Source organism: Opisthocomus hoazin, chromosome 3 (assembly GCF_030867145.1).
Source record: "Opisthocomus hoazin isolate bOpiHoa1 chromosome 3, bOpiHoa1.hap1, whole genome shotgun sequence".
NCBI lineage: Eukaryota > Metazoa > Chordata > Aves > Opisthocomiformes > Opisthocomidae > Opisthocomus > Opisthocomus hoazin.
Genome location: NC_134416.1, coordinates 99,535,968 through 99,557,018, shown reverse-complemented (window position 1 = coordinate 99,557,018; position 21,051 = coordinate 99,535,968). Strand labels below are relative to the sequence as shown.

General features: G+C 40.5%; 1 protein-coding gene across 3 annotated transcripts in view; it reads left to right on the top strand.

Annotated features, from left to right (window-relative positions):
• CDH18 (cadherin 18) overlaps positions 1-21,051 on the top strand; it is a 596,824-nt gene that overhangs the window by 130,129 nt on the left and 445,644 nt on the right. The window lies entirely within an intron of this gene.

Genomic DNA, 21,051 nt, shown 5'->3' with positions numbered 1-21,051 from the left:
GATATCCTGTGGGCTCAGGTTTTGTTGATGGGGAGTATATTCAGATTTGGGAGCACTAGGGGATCACTGTGAAATGTAGACTCTTTTCAGAGATCTGCCTGCCACATCACCTGTAATTGCGAGATTATTTTCAGTTCTCTTTGTTTCTGCATACTGAAGACGTCTCCTTATTGTGTAAGATAATCCAAAATTAGCTGGGCTGTCTGTGTGAAACAAAGAACAAGCTTCGGCTTTTTCTAATATAACTACACTTTTCTTGGAGCTCTCAAGTAAAAATATACAAGCATGGAGGTAGGAAAGGTGCAGTGTTCAGCAAGATGACATGAATTTTATTTTTCCTCTGATTTGCAAGTTTTTAAAATTTTTTGTATTTGTTTTGGGTGCGTCATTTAAGTTTTAGTCTAGTCTTCAGTACCATGGCATTAACTGTACACTGTATAGTCTAACAGACAGAGTAATATGGAAAGCTGTGGGATATGGATATATCCCACTAATAGGTAAATTTCTGGATTTCCTAACTGTTTAATGTATTTACCCATACTTGGCTGCTGCTTACATTTTCGGGGGCAGAGGATGAGGGGGAGAAGTCTTTTTTGAAAACAAGAAAATAAAGGTTAAAAGGTTACTAACACGGCCCCCTCCCACAATTTTAGCTTAGTTATATCAGTTCTAACTCTAAAGAAAAACAAATGAAGAGGAGAATATTTGTTTGAAAAATGAATGGATTGTGCATGTTTCTTTTTTGCCTTTTTTATGAAGTCATATTTACACAAGAGTTAATCTTGTATAAACACTGGGTTTAATAGGAAAATAGATTTATTTCATTTGGCAAGTTGTGCTGTGTTCTTTCCCGACATTTGTGTGTTGAGGTTTTTTTTTGTTTGGTTTCGTTTCATTTCAAGGGGTGGGTTTTTTTTGTTTTGTCTTTTTTTTTTTTTATTAAACTAATCACTCATCAACAGTCTGTCAGGTCAGAAATTTGTGGTGTTGGCAAAAATGGAAAGGTATGTAATCAGTGCTTGAAACGCTTTACTTGATGTTGTTGGTTGATGTTCCTCAAAACCATGTGGGTATTAGTATCTTATCAATCTTAAATGTTATTTAGGAAGCTTTTACAATAATTATTACTTCAGTGCTCATGTTTCGAGTTTTAAAACTATTTTATGGTAATTTAGTATCAATGTAATGCAATATCCGATATGCTTCTTTTCAAATTGTCATCTACAGACATGCACAGTTCTTTTTACTCTAGATTTTTGGGGTTTTATTTCACTAACTTAATGGAATATTCTTTATGTTTTTCTCTATACATATTTAGATAATAACTAAAATTGTATTTACCATTAGTTTTTATGACCACTAACTGTCTTTTTTTATCTGTGACCAGGGATTACTCTTCTCCCCTCTGTACTAATATTTCACCTAAGTTTTAAAAGTTTTAAAGATATTTCTTTTTTAAAGTCAAGTCAGGTTTTATACTATTAAATTATGAAATTGATCTGACAATTCAATTCATCTTCCGTTGTATGCATTTTCAGGGGAAAATTGGGATAATCTTGCTCATTATGAACCTTTGAAATTTTCAGTTTTGTTTTAGAGACTAAGCTGCTGTTCTGATACCATTATTCTACTCTCCCTTTAATCCAGTGTTGATGCCATGGGACACTCCTGTTCTCTAACCTCTTCTGCTGGTTTCTTCCATTTTTCTCGGTCTCATGAGCCAACCTATGCATTCATGTGACTGCCCAATGACCTAAATTGGGATTAACTGATGGCAGTTAAGAAAAACCTATATTTTTTCCCCCTCCCCCAGTTGATAAGGAGATTAGAAAAAAGGTTGTAATATCAATTTTAGACCAAATTTTGCCCCAGACCTGCCCAGTGTGGTTTCTCATGTGTATTGCACATACTCGTATCAGCCTAAATGAGGGAGCACTATAATGGACCACTATAAAGTTCCAATTGAGACAAGAGAAGGAAGGGCAGCTATTCTGGTTAACATCAGTTTAAACTTGTCAGATGCTTGAAATAGATTGCAAGTTTATTTCAGGATATTACAGGTCTTTAGATACTACCTTTCATATCAAAGGATCCCAAAACTGTCACGTAAAGGTGTTACTTTGTCTACCCTGTGTAATAAAATGCAGTAGAGAGAAGTATAATGATGTACTTTGTTAAAGCAATTAGTAATATATCATAATAGACAATACTTCAGGAGCTGATTAGTATTTTCATGTCTAATTAAAAGTTTAATCTCTTTGTTCCAAAGAGATTTTAACCCAAGCACTAATACTGGAATTCAGTAGCTTACTGTAAGGTGAAATGATGGCTACTAGAAAGAGAAATGTAGAGCAGGCAGTGCCTTCATAGCCCCTACATAATAAGAAATTGCACATTTTGGACATACACCTCTTACTATCCAGTTTAGAAACAGGCACTTCATCTAAACTTAGACTTTGTTTGATGTCACTTTAGAATGACAGCTGAAGAGACCACAGCCAGTAAATACAGAGGTTCTTCTCAGTGCTGTTTTATAAAAGCTCAATATTTATTGTCAGCTCAGCTGTATGAAGAATCCCAGGCAAGAAAGAATGACAAAGGTGGTTTCAAGGAGGAAGAGAAGTTGAAAGGGTGTTGAATGATGGATGAGTGTTTCTCATATTGGAAAGAAATCAGTTATTATAAAAACATGGACTTTCTGTTGCAGTATTTCCTTAAAGACTGAGAAATATTTTTTAAATGACTTCTTTATATTCATTTAAGGAAAAGAAAACTAATACGTATTTCACAAGTGTCCATAAAGTTGGTTTAACTCTGTGAAAGTGAAATTGTTAACACTGGGAAGCGATGGCTTACTTGTGAGCATCCTGGCATCTGGGAAGTTTTCTGATGTGTCTTCAGTTCACTTGGCTTTCTGTCTCAGACCTGAACCTCCCACTAGCAGCGGTTGCAGGGAGTGCCACATGTGAAAGATGGTCTCTTCAAGTAAATAAGCACTGCGCAGGGAATAAACTGAAGACACAGATGTGTTTGCTGTTGTGATATAATAAGTAGGAAATGAAGCCAGCGTGTATGTTAAAACCTATCCCCTACATGTACATAGGTCAATAAGTTACTTCAGTTTTATTTTTTTTCGTTTTGGAACTAGGGACACCTACTTAATATGTTGTATAAAGTTGTTATTGAGGCACAGGCATTTGAGATACTCCATAGTTTAGAGTTTGTGCTGATGCAGAGAGGAGAATAAACAGCACACTTTCAGGGGGACTGTTAGCAGGTCACAAGCCTTCTTGATCATCAGCTTGCAGCACCAGCAATCAATAGGCTTCTCTATTGCTTCACACTGGGAAGGCCAGCGAGGCTTTCCATCCTGAGGGCCATAATGGAAAGCAGGAGCCAAGACAGTCTGAAAGGACCACTGTGTGGTGACACAGTTTTTGGTTCTAGCCAGCACTCTCCCTAGGCTTTAAAACCTGCCACAAAGATTAGACCAGGTGAAGACCTCTGGGGACCTCTTGTGTGCTGATGAGGCTGCTGCCTCAGCAGTGGTGAAGCAGCTGCAGATCTATATAAAGAAAAAACAGCCACTAGATGTGTGTACTTACAGTGCGAGTATGATCTTCCAGATGGCTCTTTAGTTGTTAAGGAGGATGCATTAGCATTTTTCTCTGTGAAGGTGTAACGTGCTTTCTGAAGTATTGTAGAATAAACTGTATTAAAACTGATGCCATATTAAAATTTATTTTGCCTAGTTTTAAGTCAAGCTGAATGATGGCAGTCCCTCCTGAAGTCAACTTGAGTTACTGACATCAGGACAGTATCAGTACTGTGGAAGAACCTTCTTGTCTCATTTTCTAATAATTTTGATATCTACATTTCAATTCTTTTGCTTATAATACTCTCATTGCTGATGGACTTTTCTGCTTGCTACACAAAGGGACTGTTTTCTATGTAAGGAGCAGCCAATTGTTCATTTGAAAAGTAAGTGCAAACCAGTTGTTGAAATCTTACCAATTAGAGAAAGAAATTTAGAAATTACAAGGGAGGTTGCAGATTAAAATAAAATTTTAAAAATTCAGTTAGAAATATACTTGACGTGAAACTCCTGAAAATAATTGTCATAGCCAGGATGGTAAGGAATGAGGAAAAGCAAGCTCTCAAATTACTCTAGGTGCAGTTTAAATGCAATCCTGTATTATTAAATGATCATTTGGTAAAATATACTTAGCTGTACATTTGTGACTTTACCTAAAAGATTTCTATTTTGAAAGCATACACTGTTTTATCATACACTTTTATCAAGATAGCACTGGTAACAAAAGTGGTTGCTTTTGTCTGCTTTCAAATCTGAGATGTCAAAGCAGAAGGAGACTCTGGCCATGAGCTGCTTTCCTTTCCCCCATCAGCACCAGTTAACAGCTGTCAGGTTGCTGGTAAGCTGAGGTAACCAGATCCCTCTCCTGGACGGCAGGGAGGAGGTTAGTTGGAAAATGATAGTGAGGTCTCTTCTCTTTACATCTTGTGTAACTTCAGTGTAGAATCACTCAGGCTGCTTTCTGCATGACAAGTTGCTAATCAATAATATTTAAAATATCATTTTAGTTTACTGAGTCTTGACATCTAATCAATACTACTTTTGATTTACTTAATCATGTTTGCATATTGTAACTTGAATAATATATGGATTGGCATTTAAAGAAAGAGCACTTCCCCATTTCCTTCTTTGAGGATTGCATATAGGTGTGTTTATATAGTGCAGACAACAGGACTGTACTTTCAGCTACATTCACTGCCAAAAATAGTACTGCATATATTGTTTTGTTTAGAGGGCTAGATTACCTAAGGTTACAGGACTTTTTTTCAGTTATTAATATTTTATGGAATCTTAGTAAAAGGTTAATATACTTTCTCATTGAACGTATTTAATAATATAATAGTAACAGTGTAGAAAAGTATTGGGGTTCTCTGTGGAGTGTTTTGGGGAGTTGTTTGGTTTGTTTTTTGTGGTACAGAAAAATATATTGCGTACCATAAAATGGGGTCTCTGCAGCTACAGCATTCTTATTTGGCATGATCATAGCACTGAAATCAGTGTGAAGAATCTCATTGAACTGAAAGAAAGCAGACCATACCGAGGAACTCATTTTTCAACCCATAATGCCAAAACAAAGCTTTTCCATTTTTTCATCTGACCCTATACACTATATTAGCACTTATTCATGTTTGTTTTTCTTTTCCATATGCCATTTTAATTACTTGCTTTATCCAATGTTTTGATGAATTAATGACGATTGTCTTTGGCGCTAGAAAGAACTTATAAGCAACTATAAAGTTTAAAGTAAATGACTGCGATTAATGTTGTAGGGAATCGAAAATGAAGGCATATTTTTATGACGTAGAACAAACTTCAAATTTTCTTGAAAATAAATCTGTTTTTCTTAACAGTGAGCACAGATATATATTGGTAAATTTATTTAAAATGTCTTTATTTTTTGAACAACCAGTAATTGCTCAGTCAGCAAATACTGTACTGTATGTTGAAATGTGGAGTGCAATCAGTTGCTGGTCTTTCAAATCACAAGCACAAAGCTATTTTCCTTACATGGTAAATTAAAGGAAATTTCTTATCTTTTCCAGTAGGAAGAACTCTAAGCTGTAAGAGTCTGTAGCAATTTAGGTTACTTTAGTTTGTAACCTGGATGGGTGAATTACATAAGAAAGGTATTCATGAAAGACTCGAACCACTTGCCTACTTAGATTAGCCACATAATTTCTTGTAGCCTGTTGGCATTAGTGTTAATGTGAGCATTATGTGAGCAAGGGGTGTTTAGTCAGGCTCTCATTACTTCAGCATCCTCCTTGCAACAGGAGTGCAGCGTGTTGTTTCTCTGCATTGGGAAGAACTTGTGGAAACTTGGTGGACTATGACATGCCTGGAAAATACAGTCTTTGAATTCATGAGTACCTTTTGTGGATGCCTGTGTATTTTAGCCACAGTGAAGTGATAGTTGCTCTTTCTTTCAGGTGTCCATTTCAGTGACTGTTACTTGCTTGTTTCCAGTGAAATGAAATGTGTTATTTTTAGTAAATTCCACCCTAAGTGTCTTCCAACCTGAGTTAGTCTATTTTTGTGATTATATTCTCGTGGAAGAAAGCAGTCTGTGGATGCTACAAGAAAGTTTACTATGATCACTGAGCTTCACAAATAATAAGCAAGCTATATATAATAAACAGACTTTTTTTCCCACTCTTCCCAGCTGGAAATTATTTTTGAAGGATAAAGATGGCAGGCAGCAAAATCGGAGAATTAATTGAAACAATGTCAGAAAACAGGCAGGTTTTATACCTCTGAGTATGTCTATACTATTTACCAAAGTAGGGACTGGGCTTTATCAGTGGCATACAGTTTTTGTAGTGTTTTAATAATCAGCATACTTCTGACATCGTTGCGTCAAGAGAGTGCCTGGAAATGGCCAAGGGATAATATGGGCCAGAAACCATTCCCAGCTTCCAGTCTGAACAAAGTCCCTCGAACTTTGTGGGAGAGGGGGAAGTTCAGCCTTATGTATATGAACAAGGTTGTTTCATGGGCCTCTGCTCATTTTGTGTGTTAAGATAAAGCCTCAATGCACCTCAAAATCTATGGCAGTATTTTGCTAACAATGTGCTGCTATTGTCCTTACATCAGCTGTTAAGGAAAACAGCCTGCAGTCGTATGGAAATAAACTAAGTTTTTTTGTTTGGTTTTTAATTGTACTAGGAAAGAACTGCTTGAACCTGATTTTATTGATTGTAAAAGTCTGGTCTCTTGGTCGGGGGTTGCAGCTCCATTTGGATTCTCCGATCAGCTTCCTTGGCTGTGCTGGATTAAGTTAGGGCAGGGCTAGACTCAGCCATAAGCTTCCTGAGAAGGTGGCACTTCATTAGGGGAGGAAAACGTCAAGGTTCATTTTCCTCGTGCTGTGAGCAAGCAGAATGGCACAGCTTGTGTCTGTACAAGGGTAGTCTTTCCCCTCCGAGGACAGGGTGGTGGTTTATCCACCTGCTTATTGTAAACAACTGCTGCTGAGCACTCTCAAGCAAACTGTGCACAGTCAGGGTCAAGAAGCATCCTAGAGGTCATGAATTAAAAATATGCTGAGGAGGGTGCTGTTGTGTAGCATTGTGCAGGCCTATGCACTGGTCCTGTTTAGTTGGTACAAACATAAACAGACCGTACATTTCAAAAGGAGAATTTTATGATAACTAGATCAACTCAATTTTCATTTTTTTGCATAGAAATATATAGTGTTCTGTCCTGGTTTTGGCTGGGACACATTTAATTTTCTCCCAGTAGCTGCTGTGTTTTGGATTTAGTGCGAGAAGAGTGTTGATAGCACTGATGTTTTCAGGTGTTGCTAAGAAATCAAGGACTTTTTCCAGTTTCTCATATTTAGCTAAAGAGCAGGTGTGCAGGAACTGGGAAGGGGCACAGCCAAGCACCTAGCCCAAGCTGGGCAATGGAAATATTCCATACTATGGATGTCATGCTCAGCTTATGAATGGGGGTTGGCCGGTGAGCAGGGATACTTTGTTTCTCGTTTCAGTAAGTTTAAAACTTCTATTGTCCAGAAATTCAAACTTTTCTGGGACTTTGGGGTTTTTTTCAGGAGTCTTGCGAATTTCTCAAAAATCTGAGTTCAGGGTTCCGTGATTGCTGCTTGGGGACTGGCTGCGAATCAGTCATTGGGAGGTGAGAAAAATTGTATTGTGTATAGTTTGTTTTGCATAATTATTATTATCATTAGCAGTAGGAGTAGTATTAGTAGTAGTATTTCCTTTGTTATCTTACTGAATCATCTTTATCTCAACCCCTGAGTTTTACCTTTTGTCCATTCTCCTCCCCATTCCACTAGGGGGGAAGGGGAGGGGTGAGCAAGCGGCTGTCCAGGGCTTAGTTGCCAGCTGCCAGATTAAACTATGACAGTTTCCATGAGAGAGAGAGAGGAGAAACAGAAAGAGAAAACCAATTTCCTGACTCTCTTCTGTAATAATATGGTATCACATCTAGGAATCAACATTAATTTCTGTCTCTATAAACTAACAACAGGAGGAGTGCTATTTAGTCAGTCTATCAAACATTAGTTTAGCTATACAATGAAAAATATTATTGGACAATAGTTATTTTGATTTTGGATAATACTGACAGTCAAGAAGTTTTCAGCTCTTCTTCCCCTTCTGTTTAAACTCAGATTGCTGAGATTCCTTTCTTTTGCCACCAAGGGTGGCATTTTTAGAATGTACCCTCAGCAAGTTTGCTGATGACAACAAACTGGGAGGTGTGGTAGATACACCAGAAGGCTGTGCTGCCATTCAGGGTGACCTGGATAGGCTGGAAAGCTGTGCAGAGAGGAACCTGATGACGTTCAACAAAGGCAAATGCAGGGTCCTGCACCTGGGGAGGAACAACCTCATGCACCAGTACAGGCTTGGGGTGGACCTGCTGGAGAGCAGCTCCTCAGAGAGGGACTTGGGCGTCCTGGTGGATGACAGGTTGACCATGAGCCAGCAGTGTGCCCTGGCTGCCAAGAAGGCCAATGGGATCCTGGGGTGCATCAAGAAGAGTGTGGCCAGCAGGACGAGGGAGGTTCTCCTTCCCCTCTACACTGCCCTAGTGAGGCCTCATCTGGAGTACTCTGTCCAGTTCTGGGCTCCCCAGTTCAAGAAAGATGAAGAGCTACTGGAGAGAGTCCAGCGGAGGGCTACGAGGATGGTGAGGGGACTGGAGCATCTCCCCTACGAGGAGAGGCTGAGGGAACTGGGCTTGTTCAGCCTGAAGAAGAGAAGGCTGCAATGGGCCCTAATAAATGCCTACAAATATCTGAAGGGTGGGTGTCAGGAGGATGGGGACAAGCTCTTTTCAGTGGTGCCCAGTGACAGAACAAGGGGCAATGGGCACAAACTGAGGCACAGGAAGTTCTGTCTGAACATGAGGAAGAACTTCTCTCTGAGGGTGATGGAGCCCTGGAACAGGCTGCCCAGGGAGGTTGTGGAGTCTCCTTCTCTGGAGATATTCCAGCCCCGCCTGGACAAGGTCCTGTGCAGCTTGCTGTAGGTGACCCTGCTTCGGCAGGAGGGTTGGACTAGATGACCCACAGAGGTCCCTTCCAACCCCTACTATTCTGTGATTCTGTGGTTTTTCGTAAGAAAAATCTCCAGGATTCGTGTTAAAAGGTAAAAGAAACAAAATTACTGAATTGTTCAGAAACTGTAGGGTGTTTTTAGTAGGGAGGCCAGATCTTTAGGATATAATTCTTCTTGGTAACTTCTGAAAACTGAAAGATTTGTGAGTGTGTTTGCATGTAGAAATAGGTAGATTCAGACAATGTAAAATAAGTAGACTGTATTTTGTAACTTACATCATGTATATGTGCTGGCTAGTGAAAGTCTTTGTATTACAGTTTTAGTGACTACGACTGAGAACTGTAAACAAAACATATGATGTTATATTTTCAAGAAGACACTTCTTTACTTGCTCAGGGGATGTCTTTGCTAGCAAGATGTACTGATACTTCTTTCTGATACGCATGAATCTGAAACATTTTAAAAGAAATAAGGATGACAGACAAATAATAATTTCATTCAACATTTGCCTTATTTGTCCTTGAGCATGGGCTGCAGGTGTTTGTGGCTGTTCCTTTTTACTTGAGACAAAGATTAATTTTACATATAAAATTAAGTACAATATTCTGCAGCATGGAGCTAAATAATCTGGTAATGAAAATTAATCATGAACTTGCTTTACTGTTACCCATAAGTCCTCCAACAACAAAAGATATTTAATAAAACAGTGAGGCCATGCTTGTATAGCATCCCTTTTGAAGTTTTTTTTCAAGTTCATTTTGTGTTGTAAGGGCATGCAAAATGAAGTGAAAAATGCTGCTAACAGAACTCTCCAAGAAAAACTACCTGTCGTGTTGCTGTCCCTTAATCCAGGAATAGGTTCATGCCTGGTGCACTGGATTCAACGGGCACACAGAGCCGAGATCCACTTTGTAACCTGCAACGCAGGTCTGTACAGAAAGGGGTGCTAGGCAAGAATGTGCAAACATTAGCACACCTCTCTGGAGAGGCTGTAGGCTTTTATACAGGTTACAACAAAGAAAAAGTTGCACAATATTTGCTCGTTAGTCAACTTTTAGTTACATAACCTGTGTACTCCTGTGCATGTTCTGGTCAGTGATTAGTTCATTATAGCAAGGTGGTCCTACATCAGCATGTAAGGTCTCCTCCTGGGGGTGTGATTTTTACCATGCTAATTAGCCTTATGTTACCTTCGGGCAACCTTCTCTCCTTCTCCCCCATCCCCTGGTCATCTTTGATAACATTAGCTCATTCTTGTCATTCCTGTGTTACCTTCATCTAATTTTCTCACCCTGAGTAATGCAATGTTACTTATCTAGGTACCTGTATAGCCTGTGCAGCATTGTGGATTAAGTATCTTTAGTAAGAGACATTTCATTGCTGGATGAAGAACAGCGTGGGTTCTGGTATACAGATATCATGAAGTATGAGTAAACTCTTGGAGATACGTGGCAAAAACGGAGATAGGATTTGTAGAGGGGATACAAGCCAGCTGTTGGGTATTTTGTTTGTACTAATGCAAGAATGTCAAGCTGAAGATAAAAAAAAATGAAAGTAACTAGAATGTCTGTAGTAGATAGCAGTTTAATATCTTTTCAAGGTTGCATAGTTCTCCAGGTCTGATATTCCAGCCCTCTGACAGTAACTCCTCAATAAGTAATTCACACTTTTCATTAAAACAGTCCTGCATTTTGAGGCAAGGTTAATGAAAAATACAAATCCCAATAGATTTGGGGTGCTCTAGTAGGAATTTTTCTCTAACCTTTATATTTACGACTAGCACTTCAGGACAAGGTTTAGCAGGCATGGTGGTATTGGGTTGACATTTGGACTTGATCCTAGAGGTCTTTTCCAACCTTAATGATTCTATGATTCTATGATTTGAAAATTCTTGCACTAAATCACACATTTTCCCATTTAAGTAACAACTTCTCATGCCGCATTGTATTATGTGAATCATCAAAATCTAGATAGGTGAGACCAACTGTTTTTTCTACTTAAAAAATCAATTGCCTTATCAAAGAAAGCTATCAGATAAAGTAAAATAATCTACTTCTGATGTATTAGTATACTATTTATTTCAGATTTCTGAAAATTCTGGAAGGAAAATATGAGAGCTTTAATTTCAGTATTTTGTCCTTGAAAATGGTGGTTCCTGCTAATTCCTGTTACTCCATGTTGCCCAGTTGTCAGCTTCATTAACTGCATTCAGACAGACAAGGTGCAATCCAGTTTTGGGAAACACATAGATGGCTTTTAATTTCTACTCTGCTGTCATTATTGATAAGCCTCAAGATTTTTCTCTGATTCTTTGTGGATGAAGAAGATTTGTTTTTATTTTACTTGAGAAATTTATCTCTGGTTTTGATAATGCTTATGTTAAACCTATGGTTTCTGATGCCGGAAATGCATTTCATCAGATTAATTATGTGGTTAGGTTTTAATTCATTTAGTTTACATAGCCGTTGCCTGAGATATAAGGATGTTGACAGAGATGGGGTCTTTGTTACTGGCAGTAACTGGCAGGCCCTTCATCTCAAGACAGCTGTGGAATTGTTTTCCATAATTGGATCTTCTTTAGTGTCCTCATCAAAACCATTTATGAAATAACACCTATTCAGTGACTTCTGGGTAAATAAAATGTTAGCCAACATTTTTGGAGACAAAGGGGACTTCTTCATAGTTGTTGCTATTTGTGCAGTGATGTACTTCAGGAAACAAGATTTCCTGGGAAAGGTTAATATTCACTTACTAGAACCATTTGAAATACACCTGTTGATTTTCAGTGTAACCATGAAAGCCTACAGTTGATTCTAAAGCTCTCCTAGTGAGATAATTAGTGCTGGGCCTGGTGCTCAGGTGCTACTTACTTTGGCAGGATCGCGTTCAGGAGCTCTCCCAGCCCCCAGAACAGGTGGCTGTGGCTGCGTGGGGCTAGGCTACCTCCTGTGCTGTGCACGAGGGAGGCGTGGGAAGAGTACTTTTTGAGCCTGTGCAAAAGTTTGCCAGGCAGGGTGTCAACAATTCTGCTGCCATTAAAATGTCCTTCCCTGCCTGTTCCCTGCTCCCCCCCTCCTTGTTTTTTTTTTTCATAAATTGTTCTGACTCACATGAACTCTTCTGCCCATATGACCTGTTCTTATTTTTATAATACATATATTTATATGATCTGTTCCTATTTATATACGCATTATTTACCTTTGTTATTCCTTTCCTTAAGGTATTTGTCATTCAATAACTATGCTGTAGTAACATTACCATTTCACCATGTTTTTTATTGCTATGGTTGCTTTATTCCTCCCCCCCCCCCTTCTGTGTGTCCTCTAGTAGTATTTGAAGCCTGGCATGATGTTATCTCAGCTGCTGGTATAAACAACTCTTTAGTTATTTCTCTTAACAACGTCTTTTTTTCTTAGGGATTCACTTGAACACTTTGCCTAAGTGTAGCAGTGGCCTAAATCCTCCTTTCAGTATTCGTACTTTCTTCCTCAGTGCTGGCAATTAATCCAGTTCTAGATCCATTACTTTTCCCATTAAGCATGTTAAACTCCCTTTTTTTCTAGTGATGAAAACTAGATATTCAGATCATTTTAGACTCTCGCAAAATTTTTATCCTTATTTGTTGATTTAATGTTCTTACTACTCATATCTATCTCAGTCTCTGGTGGAATCTATGTCTGCAAAAGTTGTCTTCTGGTGATTGTTTTCTGTTAGTTGAAAAATTTTAGGTGTTCTTCCCTAGATGATATTTCACTTCTTTGTTTATTGTATTGTGTGCCTCATTTTTCTAGCAAGTACTAGAATTCCACCAAAGTTCAGCTTTTATTTTATCTGCTGCTTTAGGTAATTTTATTCATCAGAGATTTCTGTGTTTTGCTAGGAAAAGTGGGGGACTTTTCTCTGCTCCTTTAAGAATCCGTTTTGTTCTGACTTGGAACAGATTGTATCATTTTCTTCAGCTGAATATATGTACATACGTGTATGTGTGTGTATATATATCATTTAGATAAACTAAGATTGCTGTGCTAAGAGTGTTTAGAACCCAGTCGGTTTAAAATTTTTAAAACAAAACATTACCAAATTTATTCCGTGATGACACTCTTTGTGCCAATGGTTAATTCTTATGTATTATTAATCATTAATACTACACGCACAAAATAATCTTTAGGAGTCATGACATAAATCATCTGTGAGTATAGAACAACACCGAGCTAATGGCTACAGTAGTTAATGATATTAGTGGAGGATAGCAGGCCTCAGAGGTTTTTGAGAAGTCCCAACTCAAGGCAGCTTCTTATCTGTCTTCTCCTTCTTTCCCCTTTACACCTGATGTTTTTAAGCTACTTCTTCTGTCCTCCCTCCAAAGGAGATCTCAGCTGCTACTTGTGCTGCTTGTCTTGTTTTTGGTTTTGCCAGTTGGTCCTCATAAGTGTTTGGCAGGGTGTCTTGCCTGTCTGCACTTTTGTGCTTAGCTGCTTCTTAGTTCTTTATCTTGCAAATTCTGCCACTTGGCTGGCCACATGCTTATCTCTGATTTCCCTTGGTTGGTCACGTTAGTCATCACGTTAGTCATATAGGCAAAATACTTGTACGTTTTGTCATTATGCTATCACAATGTTACAAAATATTGATATACATCATTTTTGGTTGTACCATTTTACAATGCTTATATTCCGGTTTAAGGGACACTTTTATGATTTTTTTTTTTTCTGCTTAATACACTTAGAATATTTAGGAGTTGTAGACTTTTTTTATTATTACTATTATTTCAACACATTACTACTAGAGCACATGTTCTTCTGCTGTCTGGATTTACTGTGTAGATTGTCCCATTGCCACTTTTTAAACAGGACTTGCTTTTTCTGGAGCTGCTGTGAGTCTGAAGACAACTCCCTTCTGAGTGTGTGTAAATGAGGATATGGTCTATTCTTTTACAATTTTGGGGATATCATCCTTGTCCTATGTTGGATTCTTTTTCACACCTTTTTTGGACAGTTCTTTCCTCACTTCTCAGTTCTAAGGTCCCCATCTGAAATACTCTCACAATAAGACTGATGTAAGCATTTCTGGTACATAGGCTCAATCAGGTTCAGTTCCATTCCTAAATATTCATTTGGTATTCGCTGAAGAAGAATGTGTATACTGGAGATGTAGGCAGTTTCTGCTCCAACTTTTTCCATTTTCTTCATTTTTAAGGCCACTTTTTCTCTCCTTTAGTAATTTTGCTCTGTTCTTCTAAGTCTTTTAAAAACAAAAAAAAAATCAGTCCAGATATTCCAGCAAGCTTCCTGAGCACTCCTGCTTTGTCCTGTTCTGATTGTTGAGCAGTTTAACACTCTCTGCCACACCATTTGTGCAGTATTTAAGATGTCAAACAGACAATGTTGCCCATATAAAAGAATTATCTTGAAGGAGAGTTAAAAGATAATGAACATAGAAATCCATTACAAAGAGATTTTGCTTTAGTAAACCTTTGATACTGAAGGTTTGAAAGGTGGCAGTAGGTGCTTTGTGCAATGTGTTAATGGTAGAAAGGTACTGAGAATTCCTTCACGGGCCTCGCAGGTAGAACAGCTTGTATTCTGGCCTGTTCAGTTCTCAGCTGTGAAAGAAAGACCTCTAAATGAGATTTGAGTTCTGATGTTGATTTAATAGATGACTCACTTTTGAGATGGTAGAAACAAAAACCCTAGTAAAGCATTAGCAGATGTAGCTGTCAATAACATATTTTTTGTTCTTGCTGACTTTTTCACAGTTTCAGATGTGATACAGAATTGAGACCAGAAGCATCTGAGATATTTTGTGATATTACTCACAAGGTAACACCTCCGATTTCTTATCAAATGTCCTAATATTAGCTTATATTTAAATATTAAACTTCTGAATCATCTGCTGCTGAGACTAATTTCACCCCATAGCTAAAGCTGAGCATGCTAGCAGTCCCTCCTACGTTAAGCACTCACAAGCTTCAGTGTAGGCATAAATCATAGCAGACTTCAAGTTGAAAGGCACCTTTAAGGATTATCTAGCCCACCTGCCCTGCAATAAGCAGGACCTCTACCTATAGATCAGGTTGCTCAGAGCCCTGTTCAACTTGACCTTCAATGTTTCCAGGGATGCGGCATCTACCACCTCTCTAGGCAACCTGTTCCAGTGTTTCACCACCCTCATTGTAAAAAAATGTCTTCCTCATACCCAGTCTGAATCTAACCTCTTTCTTTTTAAAACCATCAACCCTTGTCCTATCGCAACAGGTCTTGCTAAAAAGTCTGTCCCCATCTTTCCCACAGTCCTCTTAAGTGTTGAAAGACCGCGATAGGGTCTCCCCACAGCTTTCTTTTTTTCTCCAGGCTGAACAACCCTAAGTCTCCCACTCTTTCCTCATAGGAGAGGTGCTCCAGCCCTCTTATCATTTTTGTGGCCCTCCTCTGGAACCGCTCCAACAGGTCCATGTCTGTTCTTGTTTACATCCCTTGCTAAGTTCAGCTCCAGTCACACCTTGGCCTTCCTGATGCCATCCCTACACAAGTGGACGACATCCCTATAGTCTTCCCAGGATACCTGTCCCTGTTTCCAATGCCTGTGCAGTTCCCTCTTGCCCTTTAAGTTTGACCAGCAGGTCTTGACTCAGCCATGCCTGTCTCTTGCCTTAGTTTTGTGATTTCTTACACCTGGGGACTGACAGCTCTAGAACTCTGTGGAAAGTGTCCTTAAAGATCTGTCAGCTCTCTTGTGCTCCCTTGTCCCTGAGGGCATGTGCTTACACACTTCATATGGAAGCATTTACTCAAAATCACAGCAGAAGTCACATGAACACATTTGATCAAATCTCAAGAGTCCTGACTTCCACTTCTGCTTGGTAGCAGTAGTCTTAGTACAATACATACAGGATAAAAACTCTCCCCATGGAAGTCAATGGGAGTTTTCCCATCCAGTTTCATGGAATCAAGAATTCAGCCATAATGTTTCACAAAACAAGAGAAAAGAATATGTTTATGGTTTTATTATTTCTAATAAAGAAAGACAGAGACAATATGTGATCTGACTTATGTGTACATTTTATTTGTATTAATACCAATGGAATTTGGAGGTTGTGTAGACCAAACTGTTTCTTAAAGCACTTGGTTGACAGCAGATGGCTGAGGGCTAGTCTTGAAAGCTTTTAGGGATCGAGCCTCACTGCCTCTATGGAGAGGTTACGGCCAGTTAACAGCAATGGCAGCAACTGCATTACAGGGCCACATTTTTAGAGTTGAAACTCACTACAGGTAAATAAAGTATACAGGCACAAATGTGTAATTGGAACTTGCTACCACAAATAGTATCATTTGCTTCAGACCTTGCTTTACTAGTAATTTTGGAATACAACACGTTGCATTACTTGATGAGTAAGTTTGCAAGATCATAAGAGTTTCTTTTCTTGCGAGAGTATTTTTCTTTGAAAGTCTGGTAGACATTTTACAGAACAAAAACCTATTGTATGTCCTGTACTATTAATCTCAGTTACTTTGTGAATAATGTTAAACAATCTTTTAATGCAAGTTCTCTGTAATTAAGCTGTCTTCTTCAGTTAGGTACTATCTTTAAGAACTCTAGGAGCAAAAATATCTTCAAATATGTACTATTTCAAAGCAAATGAAGATGAAGTAGTTACAAAATCTGATTGCGTACATCCTCTCAGGCCATCAGTTGTTTTGTGTATTTTGTCAAACTCTGATATAACTAAGATAAGCTTGTTGTGTGCAATACACTCTAAAGAGCAAGTGCAGCTTGCCCTGAAGTTGGAGATCTGCATTCTTCATGAGAGTAGGAGGCTGAACAGGCAGAGTGCAGAGCTGGCTGTAGGACTGAGCATGTTATTTAGTTGAATGATCAAGGGGAGACAAGTCTGGTAAAGTAAGCTTGCTGTGCTGATATCCCTCACGGTGTGTGCTGTTTTGTTTTGTTTTGTGTTTTTTTTTTTCCAGAAGTTCTTCTGTTCAAGGCTTTCACTGCTGTTTCTGAATCCCCTCTAGGCAGTCTGGTAATATCCCACCTTCTACAGCCATCCCCTGAAGAGGACAGATTCTCTTCTAGTGATTTAATTTCACTATTCTTGGCATACTCAGGACTGCTTGTAACTGAGTCATGCTAATGAAAGGTTTTCATGCTTTAGCTGCCTGTACACAAATCTAGTTTGGAAACGTCACAGCATAGTTGAGTGGGGTTCAGCAGCTTTAATGTCATGTTAGATGTCCTGCGATATTTACCTATGGCCAGAAGATTGCTTCAGAAGATCTACTGTAGAATCCACTTTTATATCTGACTGTCCTATATGGATGTCATTTGGTAGCTATATTTAGCCAATCTCACCGACAACATTTCCTGACTCTGAATATCTGTCTAAAAGAAAATGGTGGCTGACTGCTAATGTCCATTTTCACTTTCAGCCCAAACTCTGTAATTTCTCATGTACTGACAGCTTTTCTCTATTATGATACTTGTCAGAATTTATTATCCCTGTTGGGCTTATTTTTTATGCCATTGAGCTGAACACTTGCAAGCCCAGAAAAATTTGGACTCCTACAGGTCACAACCAGTCTAATATCATGTAATCAATTACACATTACATTGAGAAGAAATGTTGGTTCTTGGATTTCCAAGAAATAGTGTATAGGAATAAGAAAAAACCCTCGGAAAATCTGGGATCTTAAGAAAATACACCAGCAGAAATAATGAAAAAAATACAATGGCTTAATGTATTGTTTTGTGTTCCACTGAATGTGAGACCTGTAGCTTACAGGAAACAAGGTCTTAAACCAGAAGCAGAAAATGTGACAAGATGAATTAACAATGATAACGGCAATTGAGGATTACTGTGGCAATAATAATAACGAAGACTTCTGCATATTTCAGTGGATAACCAGAACCTTACTACTGGGAGAAACACATCAAGATCACGCATACAAAGAACAACACTCCTTGTTCTTGTTTTTGGCTGCTGCTGGCAACAAAAGCGCCATGTAGCCGCCCCTCCCCCTGCCACGGTGCGGAAGAGAAATGGAAAGAGGCAGAAACTGTTGGGTCTGGGATAAGGGCAGTTTAACAGAGCAGCAAACAGAGGGAACAGTAACAACAACGATAGAGAAGGAGAAAATACGACACAAACTCGCACAACAGACCCTCTCTCCCGGACAGGACCGGCGCTGCGTGCTCCCCAGCTGCGAGTGAGTTCCCCCTCCCTGTGCTGCTCCCCCCCACCCCCACCCCCCCGGAACCCAGCATATGGAATACTGGGCTATGTTTGGCCAGGTGGGGTCAGCCCCCACCCCCCGGCTGTGCCCCTTCCTGGAGTCTGGTGAAAATTAACCCTGTCCTGGCCAAACCCAGGATATTATCCACCCCTTATTCCATACCATGCCCAGGTCCCCCATTGTCCAGTTGATCACCACCACTTCTCCTGTCTCCAGATATCATTCCCTTAGTCTATGGATCTTCAGTCTAAAGTGTCCGTTGAATTCATTTAATCCATGACTTCGGGCTCCATCTGTTGTAATGGTCTTCCGTGGCAGAAAAGGTGAGGTGGGGTGATGGGCAATCACTTGCTGCATCCGGAGCTCACGGCTGATGTATCTGGTGCGGCCCGTGCCCACAGTCTGCAGGAGATGTTGATCTTGATGAAGTTGCTGGATGCCAGTTGTTGAAAAAACAGGTCCAGTCCCATCATCGCTGTGCTCTGCTAGGTTTTCATCAAAAAAGTCCATCCTTCTTTAATCTGGACGATTCTTAATATGCTACTACTGGTACAAAATATAACAATTATAACAGTGATAACAGACAGTGACAGGGTTATTTAACAATTAACTTTATACAATTTATTTATGGACTATTCTCGCCCAAAATCAAATCCCCATGAGGTACATATCGGACTTCCCCATCCTTCGGCATTACCCACCAGGTACACCCAGGTCCTTGAGCAAAAGCAATCCCGCGGACGGGCTTGCCTTTGCCCGAGGCAGGACTAACCCAAACTGTCTTCCCTAACATATTCCGCATGTGCACTACAGGGACTTTATCCCCTTCTATGGGGCGCTGATGTTTTGACTGGGCAGGACCAGCCCGGTTGGTGGACCCTCTGGTGTTAAGCAACCAGGTGGCCTTTGCTAAATGGATATCCCAATTTTTGAAAGTCCCACCCCCCATTGCCCTCAAAGTGGTTTTTAGCAGCCCATTGTAATGTTCGGTCTTTCCAGAGGCTGGTGCATGGTAGGGGATGTAATACACCCACTGAATACCGTGTTCTTTGGCCCAGGTGTCTATGAGGCTGTTGCGAAAGTGAGTCCCGTTGTCCGACTCGATTCTTTCGGGAGTGCCATGTCGCCACAGGACTTGTTTTTCCAGGCCCAGGATGGTATTTCGGGCGGTGGCATGGGGCACAGGGTAGGTTTCCAGCCATCCGGTGGTGGCCTCCACCATTGTGAGTACATGGCTCTTACCTTGGCGGGTTTGTGGCAGTGTGGTGTAGTCAATCTGCCAAGCCTCCCCACATTTATATTTTAGCCATGGTCCTCCATACCACTGAGCCTTTACCCGCTTGGCTTTCTTGATTGCAGCGCATGTCTCACATTCATAGATAACCTGTGCAATGGTATCCATGGTTAAGTCCACCCCTCCGTCACAAGCCCGTCTGTATGTCGCGTCTCTTCCTTGGTGGCCCGAGGTGTCATGGGCCCACCGAGCTATAAACAGTTCACCCTTATGTTGCCAGTCCAGATCCAGCTGAGCCACTTCAATCTTAGCAGTCTGATCTATCTGGTGGTTGTTTTGATGTTCTTCAGTGGCCCGACTCTTAGGGACGTGGGCGTCCACGTGACGGACTTTTACAACCAACTGCTCTAGCCGAGCAGCAATATCTTGCCACAATGGGGCAACCCAGATAGGTTTGCCTCTGCGCTGCCAGTTGTTCTTCTTCCATTGCTGCAGCCACCCCCACAAGGCATTGGCCACCATCCAAGAGTTGGTGTAAAGACAGAGCACTGGCCACTTCTCTCGACTGGCAATGTCTAAAGCCAGCTGGATGGCTTTCACCTCTGCAAACTGGCTTGACTCACCTTCTCCCTCAGCAGTTTCCGCGACTTGTCGTGTAGGGCTCCATACAGCAGCCTTCCACCTCCGCTGCTTCCCCACAATGCGACAGGACCCATCCGTGAACAGGGCATACTGTTTCTTATCTTCTGGCAGTTGGTTATACAGTGGGGCCTCTTCAGCATGTGTCACCTCCTCCTCTGGCGATGCTCCAAAATCTTTGCCTTCTGGCCAGTCCATGATTACCTCCAGAATTCCTGGGCGACTGGGGTTTCCCATTTGGGCACGCTGGGTGATCAGCGCAACCCACTTATTCCACGTAGCATCAGTGGCATGATGCATAGAGGGGACCCTCTCTTTGAACATCCAGCCCAGGACGGGCAATCGTGGTGCTAGGAGGAGCTGTGCTTCAGTGCCGACCACTTCTGAAGCAGCTCGAACGCCTTCATATGCTGCCAGAATCTCTTTCTCAGTGGGAGTATAGGGGGCCTCGGATCCTTTGTATCCCCAGCTCCAGAACCCCAGGGGTCAACCTCGAGTCTCCCCTGGTGCTTTCTGCCAGAGACTCCAGGTTGGGCCATTCTCCCCGGCTGCGGTGTAGAGCACATTTTTAACATCTTGCCCTGACCAGACTGGACTAAGGGCTACGGCATGAACTATCTCCCTTTTAATTTGTTCAAATGCCTGTTGTTGCTCAGGGCCCCGTTCAAAATCATTCTTCTTCTGGGTCGCGTGGTACAGAGGACTTACATTCTGGTTGTAATTTGGGATGTCCATCCTCCAAAAACCCACAACACCCAGGAAGGCCTGTGCTTCGTTTTTGCTGGTTGGTGGACACATAGCTGCTATTTTGTTGATGACATC